The sequence below is a fragment of the Micromys minutus genome (genome assembly GCF_963924665.1).
Source record: "Micromys minutus genome assembly, chromosome: 18".
NCBI lineage: Eukaryota > Metazoa > Chordata > Mammalia > Rodentia > Muridae > Micromys > Micromys minutus.
The window spans coordinates 54,220,545-54,241,343 of NC_137953.1; the positions used below are offsets into that span (position 1 = coordinate 54,220,545).

The 20,799-nt window shown below is 37.5% G+C and overlaps 1 pseudogene across 1 annotated transcript in view; it reads right to left on the reverse strand.

Moving 5' to 3' along the window:
* LOC308432679 (protein CDV3-like) overlaps nt 1–18,988 on the reverse strand; it is a 63,661-nt pseudogene extending 44,673 nt beyond the window's left edge. Inside the window, exon 1 of the transcript in view lies at nt 18,970–18,988. The product of the transcript in view is annotated as a protein CDV3-like (transcript). The remainder of the gene's footprint in view (nt 1–18,969) is intronic.
* Nucleotides 18,989–20,799: the final 1,811 nt, after the last annotated feature.

The window sequence follows — 20,799 nt, forward strand, 5'->3', positions numbered from 1 at the left end:
TTTCTTCTGCATTTTCCCTATGTGAGTTTTTAGAAGGCCAGTCCAGGTCACACATAAAAGACAGAAGGTTGTATCAGATTTGTCCGTAAGCCAGAGAGTAAATAGCTGGTATCATTTATGAACAATCAAAACTGTATTTGTCAGGAAGACATACTGAGAGAAATTACTCAAATATAAAATCTCCATTAAAAAGGGACATATGCTGATCAGGCATATGAATCATCTCTTTTTATAGTTCCTTTAAAAATGTCCCGTCTTCATGATTATGTAAATGCACGTTTCTTAGAAAGCAGTCTTAACTGGAGCGGTAGATACAGTCTCTTTGATGCCTCCTATAGAATTTGGTGAGTCAAAAAAGATTCAAACTCATTATCAGATCTTTAAAGGCCTCGTTGCAGATGTGCTGTGATTAGACCTGATTACACCAGCACGTAGATGAGAAGTGCCTCAGCACACATCTAAGCTGCACTTCCTGCCTTACGTCCCACCAATCACTGGCAGAACTGGATAAAAAGAGTCAAACAATGGTTAGGAAAACAGGACTTTATTTCATGAATATTTCATAAATGAGTGAAGGAAAAGATTCTACCATTACAGACCAAGTGCTTATTAAAATGCAAAAGGTTATTTTCATCTGGACTCCACTACTTTGCTGTCAATGAGGAAGTGATGAATTATTTTTCCTGAGACAAGTATGAAAGTATATTCCTCATGAGTGGGAAGAAAAAAAATCCACCCTTTTTTTGTCACTGAAGACAGAAAACAGAGCAAGTACATGAAAACCCAAGTACATCTCTCACCTGGTTCCTCACTTCAAAACCTTACCTTGAATGTCATGTAAGATCTAGTTTCCTGTAAAGACAGTGGTGCCACCTAGATATGTTGCAGGATACTGATCATACTATGAACACTGAGATTGTTTTAGGAACCCCAAACAAGGAAGGTAAAGTTAGTTTGTAGAAATAAACACCCATGTTTGAAAGTGAATAGTGATGAATCAGAGAAAGACTTGGTAGAATAAGATATGCATAACTCTCACAAGAACAGATAGGAAAGAAAAAGCAGTACAGGAGGAAGGCATGACAGTATAGGGATACAGTAAGGTTCATGGAGAGCAGCACAGAAGAGTTGAGAAGGAAACACAAGCAGCACAGAGGGAGAAGGAGGCAGTTTTACTGGGAGAGTTTTAAAGTGAAAGATTGATCAAGCTAGTCACAGGTAAAGACAGAACAAGCAAGAGAATGAGGAGGAGACAGAGACTAGAAAAGATTCCTAGAGTTAGTATGAGGCCAGGCAGAACAACTCAGAGGCCAAGAAAAAAATCCAGATAGAAAAGTCAGCCAGGAGAGGAGTCGAAGCCACCAACAGCTGAGTTGACCAGCCAGCTAGAGTGCAGAAAGAACAAAAAAGGATGAGCTTATTCAGCAGCAAGTCTTAAAGGCTGGAAACATTTTACATCTAGATTTAACTGTATGGAGTCTAGAAGGCTCCAGAACTAGGTCTAGGTCAGCAGACAGAGACAATAAGCCTCTCAGACAACAATACAACAGGGAAATAAAAGTTATGTGTACATACATATACAATGTGTTTCATGTAGCTTTTGATACCCTGTCTAAGCTCTGGAACTTATTGTACTACCATCCCTGATTCTGCTTCCCTTGAATCCATGGATAAAAGGCACACACACACACACACACACACACACACACACACACACACAGGTTGCTTCTTTTCAACTTGCACTCTTGGCATAATTGTTGGGCGCTACTATCTCCTGCCTGGAAAAAACATGTCCTTATCAATATTTTTATGTCCATACCTCCCACCTGTCCTGAACTTTAATTGCACAGTTACCTCTAGTCCCTGCTAAAATCTCCTGACCACCCACCTGTAGAAGCTGCTCTATTTCAAGTTCTCACATGTCTATTTCTTTTCTCCCTCAGAAGCAAGGCAAACTCTGTCTTTCTCTCTTGCATCTTTCTCTTTTCCTCCAGAGACCTGGAAGTCATGCATATTCCTTCCTCTCAAGAATTGGCCCATGGCTTCTTTACTGACAGATAAAGAACCAATTGAGGGACAGTAAATCATCAAAGCCATCCCAACAGAGTGAGAGTGGAGTATGTCACTCAACTTGAAGGTGCTTGAGGAAAGATTATTGCACTGAGACAAATGCTTGAGGTTCTAGAGTCATGGGCACAACCATTATTAACTTATGATTAAAGTGCACTGGCCCAGAGAGGTCTCTTAATAGAATGAGTAGAACCATTCCAAGTAACAGAAAAGATTTTGCAACCCTTTTCAGACCTTACACTTAATAAGAGCAGTTTAAAATAAAAGGTCAGTGATACGGGAATAGTTTGGAGAAAGAGATAATTTCTCTAGTTTTACATTCTATTCTGTCTCTGGGTCATAGCCCCCTGTGTTTATTAGCTACTCAGTAGAACCAACTACTTCAAGGGGAATCCTGAACAAATTATATGCTGATCTTCACCACCTACCCTGCAACTCCTAAGCACAGTTCACTGAACATCAAGGAACCATTTTGCTTTTTCACTTCTCAAATTAATTGTATAAGGGTTTGTACATTTTTATTTATACCTACAGTGGTGATGTGCTCTGATACTATTTATCCCTCTCCCCATTCCACTTCTCCCATTACATCACCAGGAAATCTCACTTTTCTTTTTTCACACATTCTTTGTTTATGTAGTTTGCGCATTGGCTGGTTAGTTTTATGTCTCTGGTCATCAGAGAAGAGGGATCATCAATTGAGAAAATGCCTCCATAAAAAAAGGCTGCTAGCAAGCCTGTAGGACATTTTCTCAATTGGTGATATGCGAGAGGGCCCATTCCATCGTGGAAGGCATCATCCTTGGGCTGATGGTCCTGGGTTTTATAAGAAAGCAGGCTAAGCAAACCAGTATGCAACACTCCTCCAAGGCCTCTGCATCATTTCCTGCATTCAGGTTCCTGACCTGACTTCCCTTAATAATAAACAGTGTAGGTGAAATAAAGCCTTTTTCCCAAGGTTTATTTTGGATATTGTGTTTTATCGCAGCAAATAACAGTAACTAAAATAACACAAATCAAATAAATATGGGGTTCTTGTCTCTTTGGGGCAATTTCATATTAGTTCTTTGAGAGTTTTCTAGACTGTACTTTGATCACAATCATACCCTGCCTCTCAGTTTTTTCTAGATTAACCTGCTTTCCTGCCTACCCAACTTTGATGTTTTTTACACCATTCAATTCAAATTTGTGTTTCATATATACTCTTTGGATTGTGACTTCTACTGGAGCATGATGGACCATAAAGAAAACTGACTCAAAGAGAAAAAGAAAAGAAAAAGAAAACTGACTGTTCCTCTCCCAGAATCTATTAATTGTAATCTTCTCAGGTAGGGATGGGACTTCATGTCCATGTTTCTCTCCATGCTGGGATTTTGTCTAGCAGAGCTTGTACAAGTTTTGTGCATTCCTGATTTTGGTTAGTTTTATAAATTATAGATATGTTGTCATTTTAAAAGATAATTTGAAATGGTTTTAATTTGGGGCAGGGAGGAAAGTAAATAATAAGCTAAGACTTGGGGACTTCTCTTTTTCCTTTCCTCTTCTATATCATGCTTTCTTAGGCAAATGAAAGTGGTTATAGAAATATTATGGAAATTAGACTAATAAGCATGTTCTGTTAAATTTATTCTTAAACAAAGCATTATATAGCCATTATCTTACATTGGTAGAAATTTTTGTATTTTGATGCAAAATTGAAATTATATTTTTTACATTTATATATTGATACAGGTTTAATGTTTTTATTGGTATAAATATTTGTATTCTGATAAAAATTTAAAGCTAATTTTTCACTCCTGGATAGGCATTGTGCCTGTGTAACTCATTTAAGAATGAAAAGCTTAGACTGAGTCCTTTTAATAGATGTTCTTACAAATTGTTTAGGATGATTAAATAATACAAGTTTATAGTCAGATGGTAAACTCATAGTCATATTAGATTCTAATTTAGCTAATTACAATGAAGTGTTTTTGATGTTATTTATATATTAAATAGCTAAAAGTATCAATGTTTAACAATTTAGTCATACTATATATAGAAGGTTGGTCTTCAAAGATGTCAAAGAGCTACAGAATATGACATTTAAAATAATTTCATTTTTAAGAGATCTGGTCATGACAGTATGCCTAATCTACTTCAAGGAAGAAAATGAGTTTCAATACCTCCATGTGGAGTTACTTCAAGTGTGCTTAGCCAGTAACTGGGCAAGAATACCCTAGTTTTGTCTGCAGATAGAATGCTATCCAAAAAGGACAAACAGATGCAGGATGGTTGATTGCTAAGATTTGCCAAGATGGGGCAAGCTAGTCTTTCATAACCTTTGCTTTACTTAAGGTCTGTCAGATGTTCTGGGCCAAATGATAGATTCTCCAACATTATAAGGAATATTGGGGACTACCTAGACAGTCAATTGCCACTGTCAATTGTTTTAAGTTTTGGAAGCTTTGTCTTTGTATTTCTGATTTTCTCAGATAATATTTAATTTTATCTCAAATCTCTGATGGGCCTGAAGACTAATTATAATCTCAATACTAAACCTAAGTTGCTAAACATCGAAGATCTTCTAGATTTGAAAAGATGGTTTTCAAGATACAATTTGAAACCAAGCATGATTCAGGTAAAGAATTGTAAACTCTTTAAGTTAGGGTAGATGATAGAATACCTTATCTAAGTTGCTAAGTATAATAGATTAGATGTTTTATGTATATATCATACGTTATAGTGTACATAATTGTTAAAATTATGTTCAACTCATATCTGACAGAAAATAGCCTATTGAATTGGATGGAAGGGGAAATCAACCTAATCTTACTTGTATTCTAATGCTAATTTGGAGCCTCTATAACTGTTAGCCCCAAAGACAAGAGAGTCCACACATAAAACATTGAAGGTCCCTGCCCCCAATTAATTCTAATTGGTAAAGATGTCAGCAGTCAATACCTAGGGAGAAGAGACATAGGTGTTTTTGAGATTTTTGCAGGCTTAAAGAAAGCAGACACTGAGAAAAGAAGGGAGGAATAAGAGCCAACATGGGAAAAGAGATATATAGAATAAAGAGATCTGCAGTAAGCTAGATGCCAGAAGAACATGGCCCAGAGACCTTCCCTATTGGAGTTAAGAGCAGCCCAGATGGAAGATCTTCTGCACAATTTCCTCTGATAAAAGTTGAGAGATATTTTGGCATGTGTATACTAATATAACTCATTGGGAGTTGATTAATGTTGTATCCATTTAGCAAAATACTAGGAGTAGGTGTTCCTCTAGGACCTAGAAACAATCTGTCCAATGTGCTTGACCCTGATAACAGTGCCAGGAATAAGTGTTGACTTATGAAGAGAGTCTTAAAACTAATCAGATAGTGATTGTTTCCTTTTAATCTATTCTTGATTTAGTCCATGCCTCACTGGGTCAATTATTATATACCAAATTTTTTGTATCCATTCATCTACTGAAGGACATATGGGTTCTTTCCAGCTTCTGGCTATTATAAATAGAGCTGCAATGAACATTGTGGTGCATGTATCTTTGTTGTATGTTAGAGTGTCTCTGGGGTATATGCCCAGAAGTGGAATAACTGGGTCTTCAGGTAGTACTATGTCCATTTTTCAGAGGAACCACCAGACTGATTTCCAGAGTGGTTGTATCAGTTTGCAACCCCAACATCAGTGGAGAAGTGTTCTTCTTTCTCCACATCCTCACCAGCATCTATTGTCATCTGAGTTTTGGATCTTGGCCAGTCTGACTGGTGTGAGGTAGAATCTCAGGGTTGTTTGGATTTGCATTTCCCTGATGGCTAAGGATGTTGAGCACTTCCTTAGATGTTTCTCAGCCATTTGATACTCCTCCATTGAGAAATTTTAGTTTAAGTCTGTACCCCATTTTTATAGGGTTGTTTGATTCTCTGGTATCTCGCTTTTTGAGTTCTTTGTATACCTTAGATATTAGGCCTCTATCTGATGTGGGGTTGGTAAATATCTTTTCGCACTCTTTACAGAGATTTTGTAACGACCTTTGAAAGGGAGAAAGTGCATAATTTCTATTAAAAAATATACTTTCCCTCTCTTTCTCTTTCTCTCTCATTCTGTGTGTGCACACACGCATGTGTGTATGTGTATGTATGTGTATGAATATATACATATGTCTCATCTCTATGTATGTTCATATGTTAGTGTATATGCACAAAATGTGTATTTGTTCTTGAATGAATGAATGTAATAATCTGCCATTAACCATTGCTATTCTCATGATTTATTTTCTTATTCCAGCTTTCTACCATCTTAGATATTGACATTACCAATTGCTCCTCAAAATTACTCTAGATTTGGCATCATGGATTTTTTAAAAGCACCATCTAAAATTATCCAGGATACAAACATAAAAATGTGAACAAACTGTTGTAAATCTGAGTCTAGTAACATGTGGAAAGGACACAATATGGGAGGTTTCAATTACAGGAGTTGCTGCAAAGGAAAATGCACTTAACTATTCTTTCATAAATCAATACATATCATTTGGTCCATACAAAAAATAAATAATGTATTCAAAAATCAGTTAATGAAATCCAAAATTTATTATAAACTGCAAGAATTCTTAACAAGCTAAGAGATGGGGATAATGTCTTTGATTTGATGTTTCTAGAAACCCAAATCTTCAGGGTTGGGTTAATTGAAAGATTAATTTTCCATCAAGAAGAAAGTAATAATGCCTGCTATCATAACAATTCTTCAACATTGCATTGGAGTCTACTGTTAGTAAGATAAGAAAATTATATTTAAAAAAATAACTGTAAAGAAAGAAATCTCTTACAGCAGAAAATTATATAGCAAGGCAACAAAATATTGTACATAAACCTCAGGGAAGTTATTGGAATTCATAATGAATTTTAACAATACCAAGAACAATTCAGTATAAAAAATTAATTTAAAATTTCTACAATAAACTAATATATTTCTCTTTCTCAAATTTCTTGCTCTCTCACCTCCCCCCCCCCAACTTTATCTCTTTCTCTCACTCTTTCATTTAAACATATTACTTCATATAGCATTGTACATGGTGCTATATCTAAAAGAATTATTTTTTTCTCTCTTAAAACTTTATTTTAAAAAAGAGGGATACGTGTACAGATTTTTAAAGGCATTTTGGCATGACACTATATGAATATTTCTGTCATTACTTAATTCTTTGCAAGGTTTGATAGAATGCATTGAAATTTCATTAGTTACCATAAGCATAAAGTACATGTAGGACAGAACGTAACATGGAAAGAGTCAATTTTCTTGGTGCATATAGATTAAACATAATGATATTTTAACACCAAAAATTGCCATAAGGCTATATTTTTAGCTCTTGGATTATTAATGATTTAAGGTCCAGGTGTACCATACTCTGAGAAAGTGCTAAACATTTTTTTTTCCTAAGACTGAGGCTTTCACTTTCTGGCCTTTGATTTTCTTGAGCTTCATATGGCCTGTGAGTAGTTTCTGGGTTATTCAGAGCTTTCTGGGGTTAGTATCCAATTATCAGTGACTGCATATTATGTCTGTTCTTTTGTGACTGTGTTACCTCACTCAGGATGATATTCTCTAGATGCATCCATTTTCTTAGGAATTTTATAAAGTCATTGTTTCTAATACCTGAGTAGTACTCCATTGTGTAAATATGCCACAATTTTTGTATCCATTCATCTACTGGAGGACATCTGGGTTCTTTCCAGCTTCTGGCTATTATAAATAGGGCTGCTATAAATATTGTGGTACATGTGCCCTTATGATATGTTGGAGCATATCTGGGGTATATGCCCAGAAGTGGAATAACTGGATCTTCGGGTAGGACTATATCCAATTCACTGAGGAACCAACCACCAGACTGATTTCCAGAGTGTTTGTACCAGTTTACAACCCCACCAACAGTGGAGGAGTGTTCCTCTTTCTATACATCCTCATCAGCATCTGCTATCCTCTGAGTTTTTGAGCTTAGTCATTCTGACTAGTGTGAGGTGGAATCTCAGGGTTGTTTTGATTTTCATTTCCCTGATGGCTAAGGATGTTGAGCACTTCCTTAGATGTTTCTCAGTCATTCGATATTCCTCCACTGAGAACTTTTTGTTTAGCTCTGTACCCCATTTTTACTAGGTGTCTAACTTCTTGAGTTCTTTGTACATATTGGATATTAGACCTCTATCTGGTGTGGGGTTGGTAAAGATCTTTTCCCAGTCTGTTGGCTGCCACTTAGTTTTCTCGACAGTGTCCTTAGCCTTACAGAAACTTTGCAATCTCATTAAGTTCCATTTCTCGATCTTTGATCTTAGAGCACAAACCATTAGTGTTCTGTTCAGGAAATTTTCTTCTGTGCCTATGTGTTCTAAGGTTTTCCCTACTTTCTCTTCTAATAGTTTCAGTGTACCTGGTTTAATTGTGGAGATCTTTGATCCACTTGCACTTGAGCTTTGTACAAGGAGATAAGAAAGGGTCTGCCTATTTTCATTCTTCTGCATGCTGAGTGCCATTTGAACCAACACCATTTATTGAAGAGGCTGTCTTTTTTCCACTGAATGTTTACACCTCCTTTGTCAAAAATTAAGTGACCATATGTATGAGGGTTCATTTCTGGACCTTAAGAATGTTTTTATAAGGCACATACAGCACATTGTGCAAACTTTCCTCTATACTCGCTAAACTTTTCCTTTCTTCCCTTTATTCAGTCTTAGAAAAACACATCTGTTTCCTTTTACATGTTTTTTTGTATTTTCTATAGAAATATAAGTTATAAAATTATACACAAACATATACCCACACACCTGAAATATTAGGTCTCCAGTTTTTTCTCTAATTCATTCTAAAACAGTGCTTTAAACATAACAGGGCTGAATGATAACTTGGTAACTAAAAGCACCCAGTTCTCTTCCAGAGAACATGATTTGGTTCCCAGCAGCAAAACAGTGACACACAAATGGCTGGAATTCCAGCTACTGTAGACCCAGCAGCTCTGGATCCTGTTGGCATTTGCACTCAGCCATGTACTGACACACATGTACACATAATTAAAACTTAATAGACATTCATTCCAAAATCACACTGAGTTGGGCATGTGCATTAAACATCACAGGTGTTAGGTTGCCTTATGTCAACATCTTACAGATAAAAAAAAACTGAAGCATATGTCAATGAGTTAGATAGCAAAAGGTAAGGGGGAAAATGACTAATTGAACCTTATTTATTCTCAACAGTAGCTTGCAAGAGCTAGAATCCTGCTGCAGTCTTCTAAGTCATAGTTGCATAAGGTTTAATGTGCTTTCCTAAGTCTTGCTTCCTGCATTCCATATATACACTCTGTACTATGCACAGGATGGTGGATACTCTCATGGAAGAAGGCAGTAAACTATACCTTCTCAATCTCTGCACCCCTGCCAGGAACTCCACTCAACCCAACAGATAATGTTTCTTTGGGTATACTTGAAAAGAAAACCTAGCTTATTTTTTTAATTATTTCAAACAATTTCAGTATCAAATGTTCGGTTTCATTTTCTGACAGGTCAGCAGAAATGACAATCTTGGGCAAAAGCCTTCTGTGTTCCTCCCATAGTGCAAGCTTCCTCCACACCCTCCATCATCTTCTCCTCCTATTCCTGTTTCCTATCACAATGCATTCTCTCTGCCCTGGAATATTTTTCTAAATTATAGTAGGTACCGATAGCTGATGACCCAGGTGACTCAGTGGACACCTTCACAAAGTGTAGTGTTGAGATTAGTAATTAAAAATAAGAAGAAAACCAGTGGTGGTCAGAATAAGGGTTCATAGGAAAAAAATAGCAACTCAGACTTTAATAAGTATGAATTCATTAATCCATGAATGAGGCAGAAGATATGGTTCAAGTCCTGAACATTATGACTCTCTTGATAACTTATGCATGGACCCACATCCTTGGTATTGTTGTTGTTATTTTTATTATATACTCTCTGTATTTACATTTTAAATGTTATCCCCTTGCCCCTCCCCACTCCGATCTCCCCTTCCCTGCCACTTGACTACACTAGTGTGAACTCACTCCTAATCACACTCTCTACCTCAGTGCCTGGCATTCATCTACACTGGGAAAGCATGCGCACTCTGGACCAAAGGCTTCTTCTCATATTGATGCCAGACATTACTATCTTCTGCTACATATGCAACTGGAGCCAGAGGTCTATCAATGTTCACTCACCAATTGGTGCTTTAGTCCATGGGAGTTGTGGAGGGTTTGGTTGGTTGATAATGATGTTCTTCCCATGAGGTTGCAATTCGTTTCAGCTCCTTCAGTCCTTTCTTTAACATTTTCATTAGGGTCCCTGTGATAAGTCCGATGATTAGCTGCAAGCATGTTCAACTGTATCTGAATGACTCTAGGAGAGCCCCCAAGGAAGCATCTCTATCTGGTTCCAGCCAATGAGTACTTCTTGGCATCAGATTTAGTGTTTGGGTTTGGTGGCTGCATATGGGATGGATCCCAAGGTTAGGCAGCCTCTGAATGATCTTTTCTTCAATCCCTGCTCCTCTATTTGACCTTGTATTTCTGCTAGTGAGGGTTCTGCTCTCCCTTCTAAGAAGGTCTGAGGCATCCACATTTTATCCTTCCTTCTTTTTTAGTTTCATACGATCTGTGAACTGTTTCTTGGGTATTCAGAGCTTTCTGAGACTAGAATCTGCTTATGCGTGAGTGCATAGCATTAGTGTTCCTTTGTTATTGGGTTACCTCACTCAGGATGATACTATCTAATTCCATCCATTTGCCTAGAAATTTCATAAAGTCATGGTTTCTAATAGCTGAGTAGTACTCCATTGTGTAAATGTACGATTTCTGTATCTATTCCTCTGTTAAAGGATATCAGAGTTCTTTCCAGCTTCTGGCTTCTATAAATAAGACCATTATGAACATGATAAAGCATATGTTTTTGTTATGTTGGAGATTTTGGGGGCTATATGCCCAGGAGTGGAATAGCTGAGTCTTCAGGTACTATGTCCAATTTTCTGAGGAACTGCCAGACTGATTTCCAGAGTTTTGTACCAGCTGGCTATCCCACCAAAAATGGAGGACTATTTCTCTTTCTATACATCCTCATCAGCATCTGCTGTCATCTGAGTTTTTTAGCTAAGCCCTTTTGACTGGTGTGAAGTGAAATTTCAGGGTTGTTTTGATCTGCATTTCCCTGATGACTAGGGATGTTAGCATTTCTATAGGTGTTTCTTGGCAATTTGGTGTTCCTCAGTTAATTCTTTGTTTAGCTCTGTACCCAAATTTTTAAAAGAATTGTTTGACTCTCTAGAGTCTAATTTCTTGAGTTATTTGTATATATTGGATTTTAGCCCTCTACCAGATATAAGTAAAGAGCCTTTCCTAATCTGTTGACTGCCTTTTTGTCTTCTTGACAATGTCCTAAGCCTTACAGAAACTTTTCAATTTCACGAGGTCAAATTTGTCGATTCTTGATCTCACAAGCCATTGGTATTTTATTCAGGAAATTTCCTCTGTGCCTATGTTCTAAGCTCTTTTGCACCTTCTGTTCTAACAGTTTCAGTGTATCCAGTTTCATGTGAAGGTTCTTGATCCACTTACACTTGAGCTTTGTACAAGGAGATAAGAATGAGCTAATTTGCATTCTTCTGCATGCTGACTGCCAGTTGAAGCAACACAATTTGTTAAAGGGGCTGTCTTTTTTTCATTAAATGTTTTTAGTTCCTTTGTCAAAGATCAAGTGACTGTAAGTGTGTGAGTTCATTTCTGGGTCTTCAATTGTGTTCCATTGATCTACCTGCCTGTCTCTGTATCAACAACATGAAGTTTTTATCACAATTGATTTGTAGTATTGCTTAAGGTCAGGGATGGTGATTCCCCAGAAGTTTTTTTTTTTTTTTTTTTATTGTTGAGAATAGATTTTGCTATTATAAAATTTTGGTTATTCCAGATGAATTTGACATTGCTTTTTCCAACTCTATGAAGAATTGAGTGGGATTTTTGATGGGGATTGCATTGAACCTGTAGATTGCTTTTCACACGATGTCCATTTTTACAATATGGATCCATCCAATATATAAGCATGGTTAGATCTTTCAATCTTCTGAGATATTTCCTGATTTCTTTGTAACCATGTTTATTCTTTGAGTAGATTAAGAAACCTGATTTCTTTGAGTGAATATAACCAGCCACTTTGCTGAAGATATTTATCAATGGTAGGAGTTCTCTGATGGAATTTTTGAAGTCACCTAAGTATAGTATCATATAGTCAGCAAATAGTGATATTTTGATTCTACCTTTCTGACTGTATTCCTTTGATTTCCTTTTGTTGACTAATTTTTCTGGCTAGGACCCCCAGTACTATGTTGAAAAAGTAGGGAGAGAGTTCAGCCTTGTCTAGTCCATGATTTTAGTGTGGTTGCCTCATGTTTCTTACCATTTAGTTTGATGTTGGCTACAGGTTTGATGTATATTCATTTTACTATGTTTAGAAATGAGCTTTGAATTCCTGATCTTTCTAAGACTTTTAACATGAAGGGGTGTTGAATTTTGTCAAATGCTTTCTTAGCAACTAGTGAGATGATTATGTGGGTTTCTTTTTCCTTTGAGTTTGTTTATATGTTAGATTATGTTGATGAATTTTCTCATATTGAACCATCCCTGCATCCCTGAAATGAAGTTTAATCGACCATGGAGAGTGATCTTTTTGATGTGTTCTTGGATTTTGTTTGCAAGATTGTTATTGAGTATTTTTATATCGACATTCATGAGGAAAATTGGTCTGAAGTGAGGTGTTTATTTGTTTGTTTGTTTTTGGGGGGGTTGTTTATTTTTTTATGTTCTTTTTGTGGTTTAGATATGAGAGTAATTGTCACTTCAAAGAATGAGTTGAGTAGTGTTCCTTTTGTTTCTATTTTGTAGCATAGTTTGGAGAGTATTGATATTGGATCTTCTGTGAAAGTCTAGTAGAATTCCTCACTTAATCCATCTGGTCCTGCATTTGTTTCTTTGTAGTTTTTTTGGGTTTTCTTGGGGGGGGAGGCTTTTGATGACTGATTCTATTTCTTTAGGTGTTAGGGAACTCTTTAGATGGTTATCTGATCCTGATTTAACTTTAGAACCTGGTACCATTCTAGAAATTTGTCCATGTCTTCTAGATTTTCCAGTTTTGTTGAGTGTAGGCTTTTGTAATAGGATCTGATGATTTTTTTGAATTTCGTCAGTTTCTGTTGCTATGTCTCTCTTTCATTTCTAATTTTATCAATTTGGATAGTCTCTCTGTGCCCTCTAGCAAGTTTGGCTAAGGGTTTAACAATCTTGATGATTTTCTCGAAGAACAAGCCCCTAGTTTTGTTGATTCTTTATATAGTTCTTTTTGCTTCTACTTGGTTAGTTTCTGTTCTGAGTTTGATGATTTCTTGCCTTTTACTCCTCTTAGATATATCTGTTTCTTTTTGTTCTAGTGCTCTCAGCTGTGCTGTCAAGCTGCTAGTATATCCTCTCTCCAGTTTCTCTTTAGAGGCACTCAGAATTATGAGTTTTTCTCTTAGTACTGCTTTCATTGCATTCCATATGTTTGGGTATGTTGTGCCTTCATTTTCATTACATTCTAAAAATTCATAATTTCTTTCTTTATTTCTACCTTCACCATGTTATCATTGAGTAGAGCATTGTTCAGCTTCCGTGTATATGTGGGCTTTTTATTGTTTTTTTTTTTTTTTGTTATTAAATACCAGCCTTAGTCCAAGGTGATTTGATAGTATGCATAGGAGTATTTCAATCTTCTTATATCTGTTCAGGCTGCTTTGTGACTTAGTATATGGTCAGTTAGAGAAGGTACCTTGAGGTGGTGGAAAGAAGGTATATTCTTTTGTTTTTGGAGGAAATATTCTATAGATGTCTGTTAAATACAGCTTCAAAACCTCTGCTAGTTTCACTGTGTCTCTGTTCAGTTTCTGCTTCCATGATCTGTCCATTGATGAGAGTGGGGTGTTGAAGTCCCCCACTATTATTGTGTGTGATGCAATATATGCTTTGAACTTTAGTATGGCTTTTTGAAAGTGGGCGCCCTTGTATTTGGAGCATAGATGTTCAGTATGAGAGTTCATTTTGATAGATTTTTCCTGTGATAAGTAAAGTGTCCTTCCTTATCTTTTTTGAAGACTTTTGGATGAAAATCTATATTATTCAATATTAGAATGATTACTCCATGTTGTTTTCTGGGACCAGTTGCTTGAAAGGTTTTTTCTCAGCCTTTTACTCTGAGTTAGTGTCTGTCTTTGTCTCTGAGATAAATTTCCTGAATGCAAAAAAATGCTAGATCCTGTTTACATATCTAGTCTGATATTTTATATCTTTTTATTGGAGAATTGTATTCATTGATGTGAAGAGATATTAAGGAATAGTGACTGTTGTTTCCTGTTATTCTTTTTTTTTTTTTTTTTTTTTTTTTGAGGTAGAATTATGTTTGTGTGCTTTTCTTCTTTTTGTTTTCTTCCATGATTCTTTTCTTGCTTTTTCTTAGTTGTAGTCTCCCTCCTTGTGTTGAAGTGCTCTATTATCCTTTGTAGGGCTTGATTTGTGGACAGATATTGTGTAAATTTGTTTTTGTCCTGGAATATCTTGGTCTCTCCATCTATGGTAATTGAGATTTTTGCTAGATATAGTAGCCCAGGCTGGCATTTGTGTTCTCTTAGTGTCTGTATGGCATCTGTCTAGGATCTTCTAGCTTTCATAGTCTCTGTTGAGAAGTCTGGTGTAATTCTGATTAGTCTGCCTTTGTATGTTACATGTCCTTTTTTCCTTACTGTTTTTAGTGTTCTTTTATTGTTTTGAACATTTGGTGTTTTGTCTATGTGTGTTGGAAATAATTTCTTTTCTGGTCAATTCTATTTGGAGTTCTGTAGACTTCTTGTGTGTTCCTGGTCATCTCTTTCTTTAGGTTAGGAAGTCTATAATGTTGTTGAAGATATTTACTGGGCCTTTTAGTTGGGAATTTTTACTCTCTTCTACACCTACTATCCTTATGTTTGGTTTTTTTTTTTTTTCATTTTATCCTGTATATCCTGTATGTTTTTGTTAGGAGCTTTTTGATTTTTGCATTTTTCTCTGACTGTTGTGTCAATGTTTTCAATGTTATCTTCTGTGCCTGAGATTCTCTCTTCTTGTAGTCTGTTGATGATGCATGCATCTGTGAATCCTGATTTCTTTCCTAGGTTTTCTATCTCCAGAATTGTCTCTTTTTGTGATTTCTTTATTTTCTCTATTTTCATTTTTCAATTCCTTCACTTATTTGGTTGTGTTTTCCTATAGTTCTTTGACTGATTTTTGTTTTTCCTCTTTAAGGGCTTCTACTTGTTTACCTGTGTTTTCCTGGTTCTCCTGTAATTGTTTAAGGGAGTTATTTATGTGCTTCAGGAAGACCTCTATTATCATCATGAAGTATGATTTTAGTCTAAATCTTGTTTTTCTGATGTGCTGGAAAATCCACTACTTGATGTGGTGGGAAAACTGGGTTCTGATGTTGCCAGGTTGTCTTAGTTTTCATTGCTTAGGTTCTTGTGCTTTCTTCATGTCATCTTGTTATCTGTGACGTTAGGTGATCTTGTTCTCTCTGACTAGAGCTTGTCTTTCCTCTGGGTCTGGGAACCAGTGGAGTTAGCAGGGAGATTGCTCCTGGGTGTTTAGCTCTTTGCCAGCACGCAGTGAGTTCTGATGTCCCTGACTTCGTTCTGTCTCTGTGGGCTTGGGTGGGAGAGTGCTATTGAGGCTCATTTGGGTGCTCATTTGTCTGTGTGCAGGTCCTGATTCCTGATGGTGGTGACCCAGCTCTCTCTGGGTCACAACAGACTCATTCCCAGAGAGCACCATACTACTTGAGCCCCAAGAGTTCCTGGTGGTCTCTTCTTGGATAGCCGGTGGGAGAATATGGCAGGCTCACTTTGGGTTCAGGTGAGAAAGCAGTTATGAGGCTCTTCTGGGTGCTCAGCCATCTGTGGTCAGGTCCTGAGTCCTGAGGGCAGTCATCCCATATTCTTGTAATGAGACATTCTAACAACAGACTCCAAAGTGATTCTATGAAAATGAGTAAGCACAGATTCAAAGGTGGCCTGAGATCCCAGATTACATAACCTGGATTTGAATCTCACACTCCCATGAACCAGATGCCTGACTTTGACCAAGGCAAAGGGTTGCAAGATGTTCACAGAGTCTCACAAACTTCATAGGGTCATGCTAGGAAGCAAGTGTCCACCTTACCTAATAAAATTTTACTTACTTTTCCTCTACTTTTAATGATGCTTCTAATTGGCCACTTTAGTACCTTAAGGAAAGAGCTTCAGGAAAGACTGGGTTACTCTTTCTCACTGGGATAATTTCTACAATGGCTATCAAAAGTAGCCCTATGGCATGGTAGCATGTATTGATGAATTAGGGTTGTTGAAAGCCAAAGATAATATAGAAAGCTCATTATTTAAGCCAGCCACTATGGATTCTTGACTAGAAACCAAACCAAAGGCAATTATGCTAACTAGATTTGGTATGAATCTATTAATAGACAACACAAACATGGATTAATTTACTTGATACATGTCTGGATGATAATTTTTAAGATAACCATTCTGAAAAAAAAATAGTTTTCGTAACCTCAATCAAAAGAAGAGAGAAAGTTTCACTGGTGTATGTGCTGTTGTCTAGAGCTCAGCCTGCATCTATTCCTTTCAGTTCCCTTTTAATGACTGGTATTCTGTTCACTTGTTAACTGCTGCCTATTTCTTGAAACTTCTGACATGCAAATGTCTCTAACCATTTTTTATTAAGAGATTAGTGATGGGTGGGTGGATACTAGAAGTCATTTTTCTTGTGGTAGGCATAAACAAAGAGTGTGTGATAACAGAATTGTATCTATTCTGTCACTGTGACCAAATATCTGACATTATCAATTTATTAACAGGAATACTGATTACCTCTCAGTTTCTGAGATTTTAGCTCATGACAGAAGCAAGCAGCTGAGCCAATCACCTATGGTATCTATAGAAAAAAAGAGGGAGTCAGGAAGAGACAAAGATGTGATGGGCCCTTCAAGAGCATGTCACAGTTAATCAAACCCTCTCTGGGTATTTCTTGTCTCCTAAAACAACCAGCTCTACACAGAGTCACAGGCTAGTTATCAAGTCTTTTATAGACATGCCTTTGAGGAATACAGGTAGGATACAAATAATGAGGAATATCTGAGGCTATCAAGGGGCAGCAAGCTCCCACACTGATGAGAGATCCCCATACACATCCTACCATCCTACTTAAAGCAAGTCAGAATGAAATATATGTAGGTCCAAATACAGAGTTTGTTTGCCTGTTTGTTTTGTAAGTCCTTTTCAAAAAGGTTGCCAGTGAATAAATAGAACAATTTGTTTTTCTTTCAAACACTTAAATCAGGGCCAGTGATACAGCTTATAAAGTAGATGCTTCTGCTGCCAACATAAACATGAGCTTAATTCCTGGAACCCACATGAAAGAAGAAAACCTACTCCTTCATGAACAGTGTGGTGAATTATAAGGGCCATGCTTTGAACTCTTACCTTGTATACTATGATCCAAATGCATTTCTCTTATTTTTTATCACAAAATACATAATTTAACTTATTGTTAATAGCAACAGGTAAGATGTTTGCTTGTTCTGTGTATATTTTTTCAGCTTATAGTAAGAATTCAACAGATCTGCCTCTTAAAAAATATGTAACCATAATAAAATGTTAATATGTAGAGTCTCATTATTTTCATGAGGAGCCTTTGACTTCTGTTCAGCAGTTTCCATCTTCCTTCCTGCTTTCACAGAGTCCACTATGTTACATTCCTCAAGTAAACAATATCCACTTATTTCATTTAGTATAACATACCTAAGGGACAACAGGGTGTTTCATGTGGCAATATACCTTTCTAAAATATCTGATTATATTTCTGTCTCTCTTTCTCTGTTTGTGTGTCTCTCTCTTTGTCTCTCTGTCTCTGTATCTCTCTGTCTCTTTCTTTCTGTGTCTCTCTGTCTCTCTCTGTCTTTGTCTCTGTCTTCCTGTCTCTCTGTTTCTCTCTCTGTCTCTGTATCTCTCTGTCTGTCTCTCAGTGTATGTGTGTGTGTGTGTGTGTGTGTGTGTGTGTGTGTGTGTATGTCTGTGTGTGTATGTCTGTGTGGGTTATAGTGGGAACAGGCTGCTTCTGTATCTTGGCTATTGTAAATGATTGTTTCAGTGAATACAAAGTTAGGATCTCACAGATCATAATTGTAGGTCCTTTGAATAAATGTGACAGTTTGGTTAAATGGTGTTTTATTGTTGCTACTGCTGCTGCTGTTATTGTTGTTCCTCCTGTTGTTGATTGAAGAGTTCCCATATTGTTTTTACAGCAATTGAACCATTTTACTCTATACAAATCAGCTAAAAATGGTGACATAGGTATTTGACCTAAAACTGTAAAGCTGCTAAAATAAACAGAGGGTAAAATGTCCCATGGTGTCAGAAATGTCACTAAAAGGTAATCAAAGCAAAAATGAACAAATATAACCTTCCACACAGCCCGGGGCAGGCGGTGTGTCATAAAGGAAACAATCAACAGACTGAAAGGGACAACCCGCAGAATGGGAGGGGCAGCAGTCTCAAGCCATATTTTCTGATGAGTGGTTAATTTGCTAATTATATTATGGAATTCTTCAACTCAAAAAGAAATAACTGAACACCAATTTGAAAGTGAACAGAGGATTAGCTGGATATTCCCACAAGAAACAAACAGGGAAGCCTCATCAGACACAGTGCAGTGACCCCTCACATCAACCAGAATGACTATAATTTTATATGAATGTGTTGAGAAGAACATGGGAAAATGAGTATAAAAACAGAAATGGAGGGCCCTAAAAGTCTTACCTCTGAATCCCACCGTCATGATCCTAGAATGACATCAATTAGAAAGACAGGCTATTTTCCCAGTCCCTAGAAACTTCCTTCAAAAGGCACAAAAATATGGGCCTTGATATCTTACTCCCCCTTTCAGTTTCTTTTGTGATTCAAACACCTACACAAGACTGTGGACACCATCACCATGGCTTGCAAAAGAAAAAAATAAAGAGAAGTATAAGAAATGGGCCCTGGCGCATAGAGAAACGTCCCATGAAGTGGTGCCTGCTGCTTTGGAGTCCATTACCTTTCAGTGTGGCTGGAGACCCAAGGACCTTGAGTACAGAGGTGGTTGCAAGGCAGAGGAGATAGCCTGGAAGGAGGGGGTAGATGGAATATTAATGTGGGTCTGGCAAAGTGTTGCCTGCCCAGCTCTGTGCTCTGGACTTTAGAGACCGTCTTATTTAATCACCACAACAGATACGTGAGAGAATCCAGACACCACCAGAACTTTAGAGTAGAGGAGCTGTGACTCAGCTTGCCCATGGTCACAACATTGGTAAGTGTTAGGAGCAGCATTGAAGGTGTTTTTCTACACTGCAGTATATAACTCATTTAACAAAACTGTCACTAAGGCTATCCTCTTCCTGGCCTCATTCATCTGCATGAAAGAGACAGAAGTTGCAGGTAATTTTAGCCCATCAATCAATGCACAGCAAAGCTATCTCCCTGGTTAAACACATATAAATACCTGTTCCCCAAAAGGATTGCTTCCCAGTAGTAATAGGCCAAAATGATTGCTGGCATGGAGGATGGCATGATTTAGCTCATGGTAGATTTTCTTTTCTTTTTTCTTTCAGCCTTCAATGAGGAATAACAGAAAAAGTTGCACAACCCCAAAAAAATTAAAGGCATCAGAGAACTGATGGTGTCTGTAAATATAACACAAGCTTCTATTGCTCTCTGCTGCCTCCAGAAAACAGATCCTGGGAGTTAGTAAGGCTAATGATCCATCAAGAAGGAGCCCATAGGTCTTACTATAACAGAGGAAAGGAGGAGAGGCCTTTGATTTTGCCTCTCTACCTTCCATGCCTGGTTTTCTGCCTGGTGTTCCACCTGGGTCCCGTCCACCAACTACCACTCCACAGCTTTTTATATCCTCTACAAAATGTCCAGAGACTTCTTAGTTAAAACACTGCCTGAGCTCAAATATATGTTCTCTTGGCTTTCTTCCTGGTAAAGCTAGATGTTCAAAATTTATTCACCAACCTGCCTACATTGGAATACACTTGCCCCACAAACAAGAAACAATGTTTGATATTTATAAATACAATATTTCCTTGTGTTTTGTGTTTATTTATTTGTTTAATAACAAGGGTGATATATACAATTTACTGTGCGTCCACTATTAGATGTTTGTTCCAGCTTTAGGTCAGTGGTGGCTTTCGTGTTGTGTGCCCCACTCTGGAGACCTTTGGCTGGCAGGTTTCACCCCTAGACTACTGTGGGAACCCGACTTGATCATACAGAAGGCACCAGGTGTCCCATGACTGTAACAGGCATCCTCAGACCCCAGACTTGATCAGACTGAAGGCACAAGGTGTCCCATGACTGTAACAGGCATCCTCAGACCCCAGAGGTGGGAGCGTGTCTAGGACTCTCCCTACAGAAAAAAAATCCCTTCAATCCTGAGTCTGCCCCAAGATCAGGCCACTTAATCCCTCTAATCCCCATCCCCAAGAAACTTTGTGTAAACTGTTTCCTCTTTGGTTGTCTTCTGCTTCTTGCCCCAGCAGAGGCAGAGTCACCTGCCGGGACCCTCAGGACAGTCAACAAAAACCCAGGATCACCTAGGAGGGA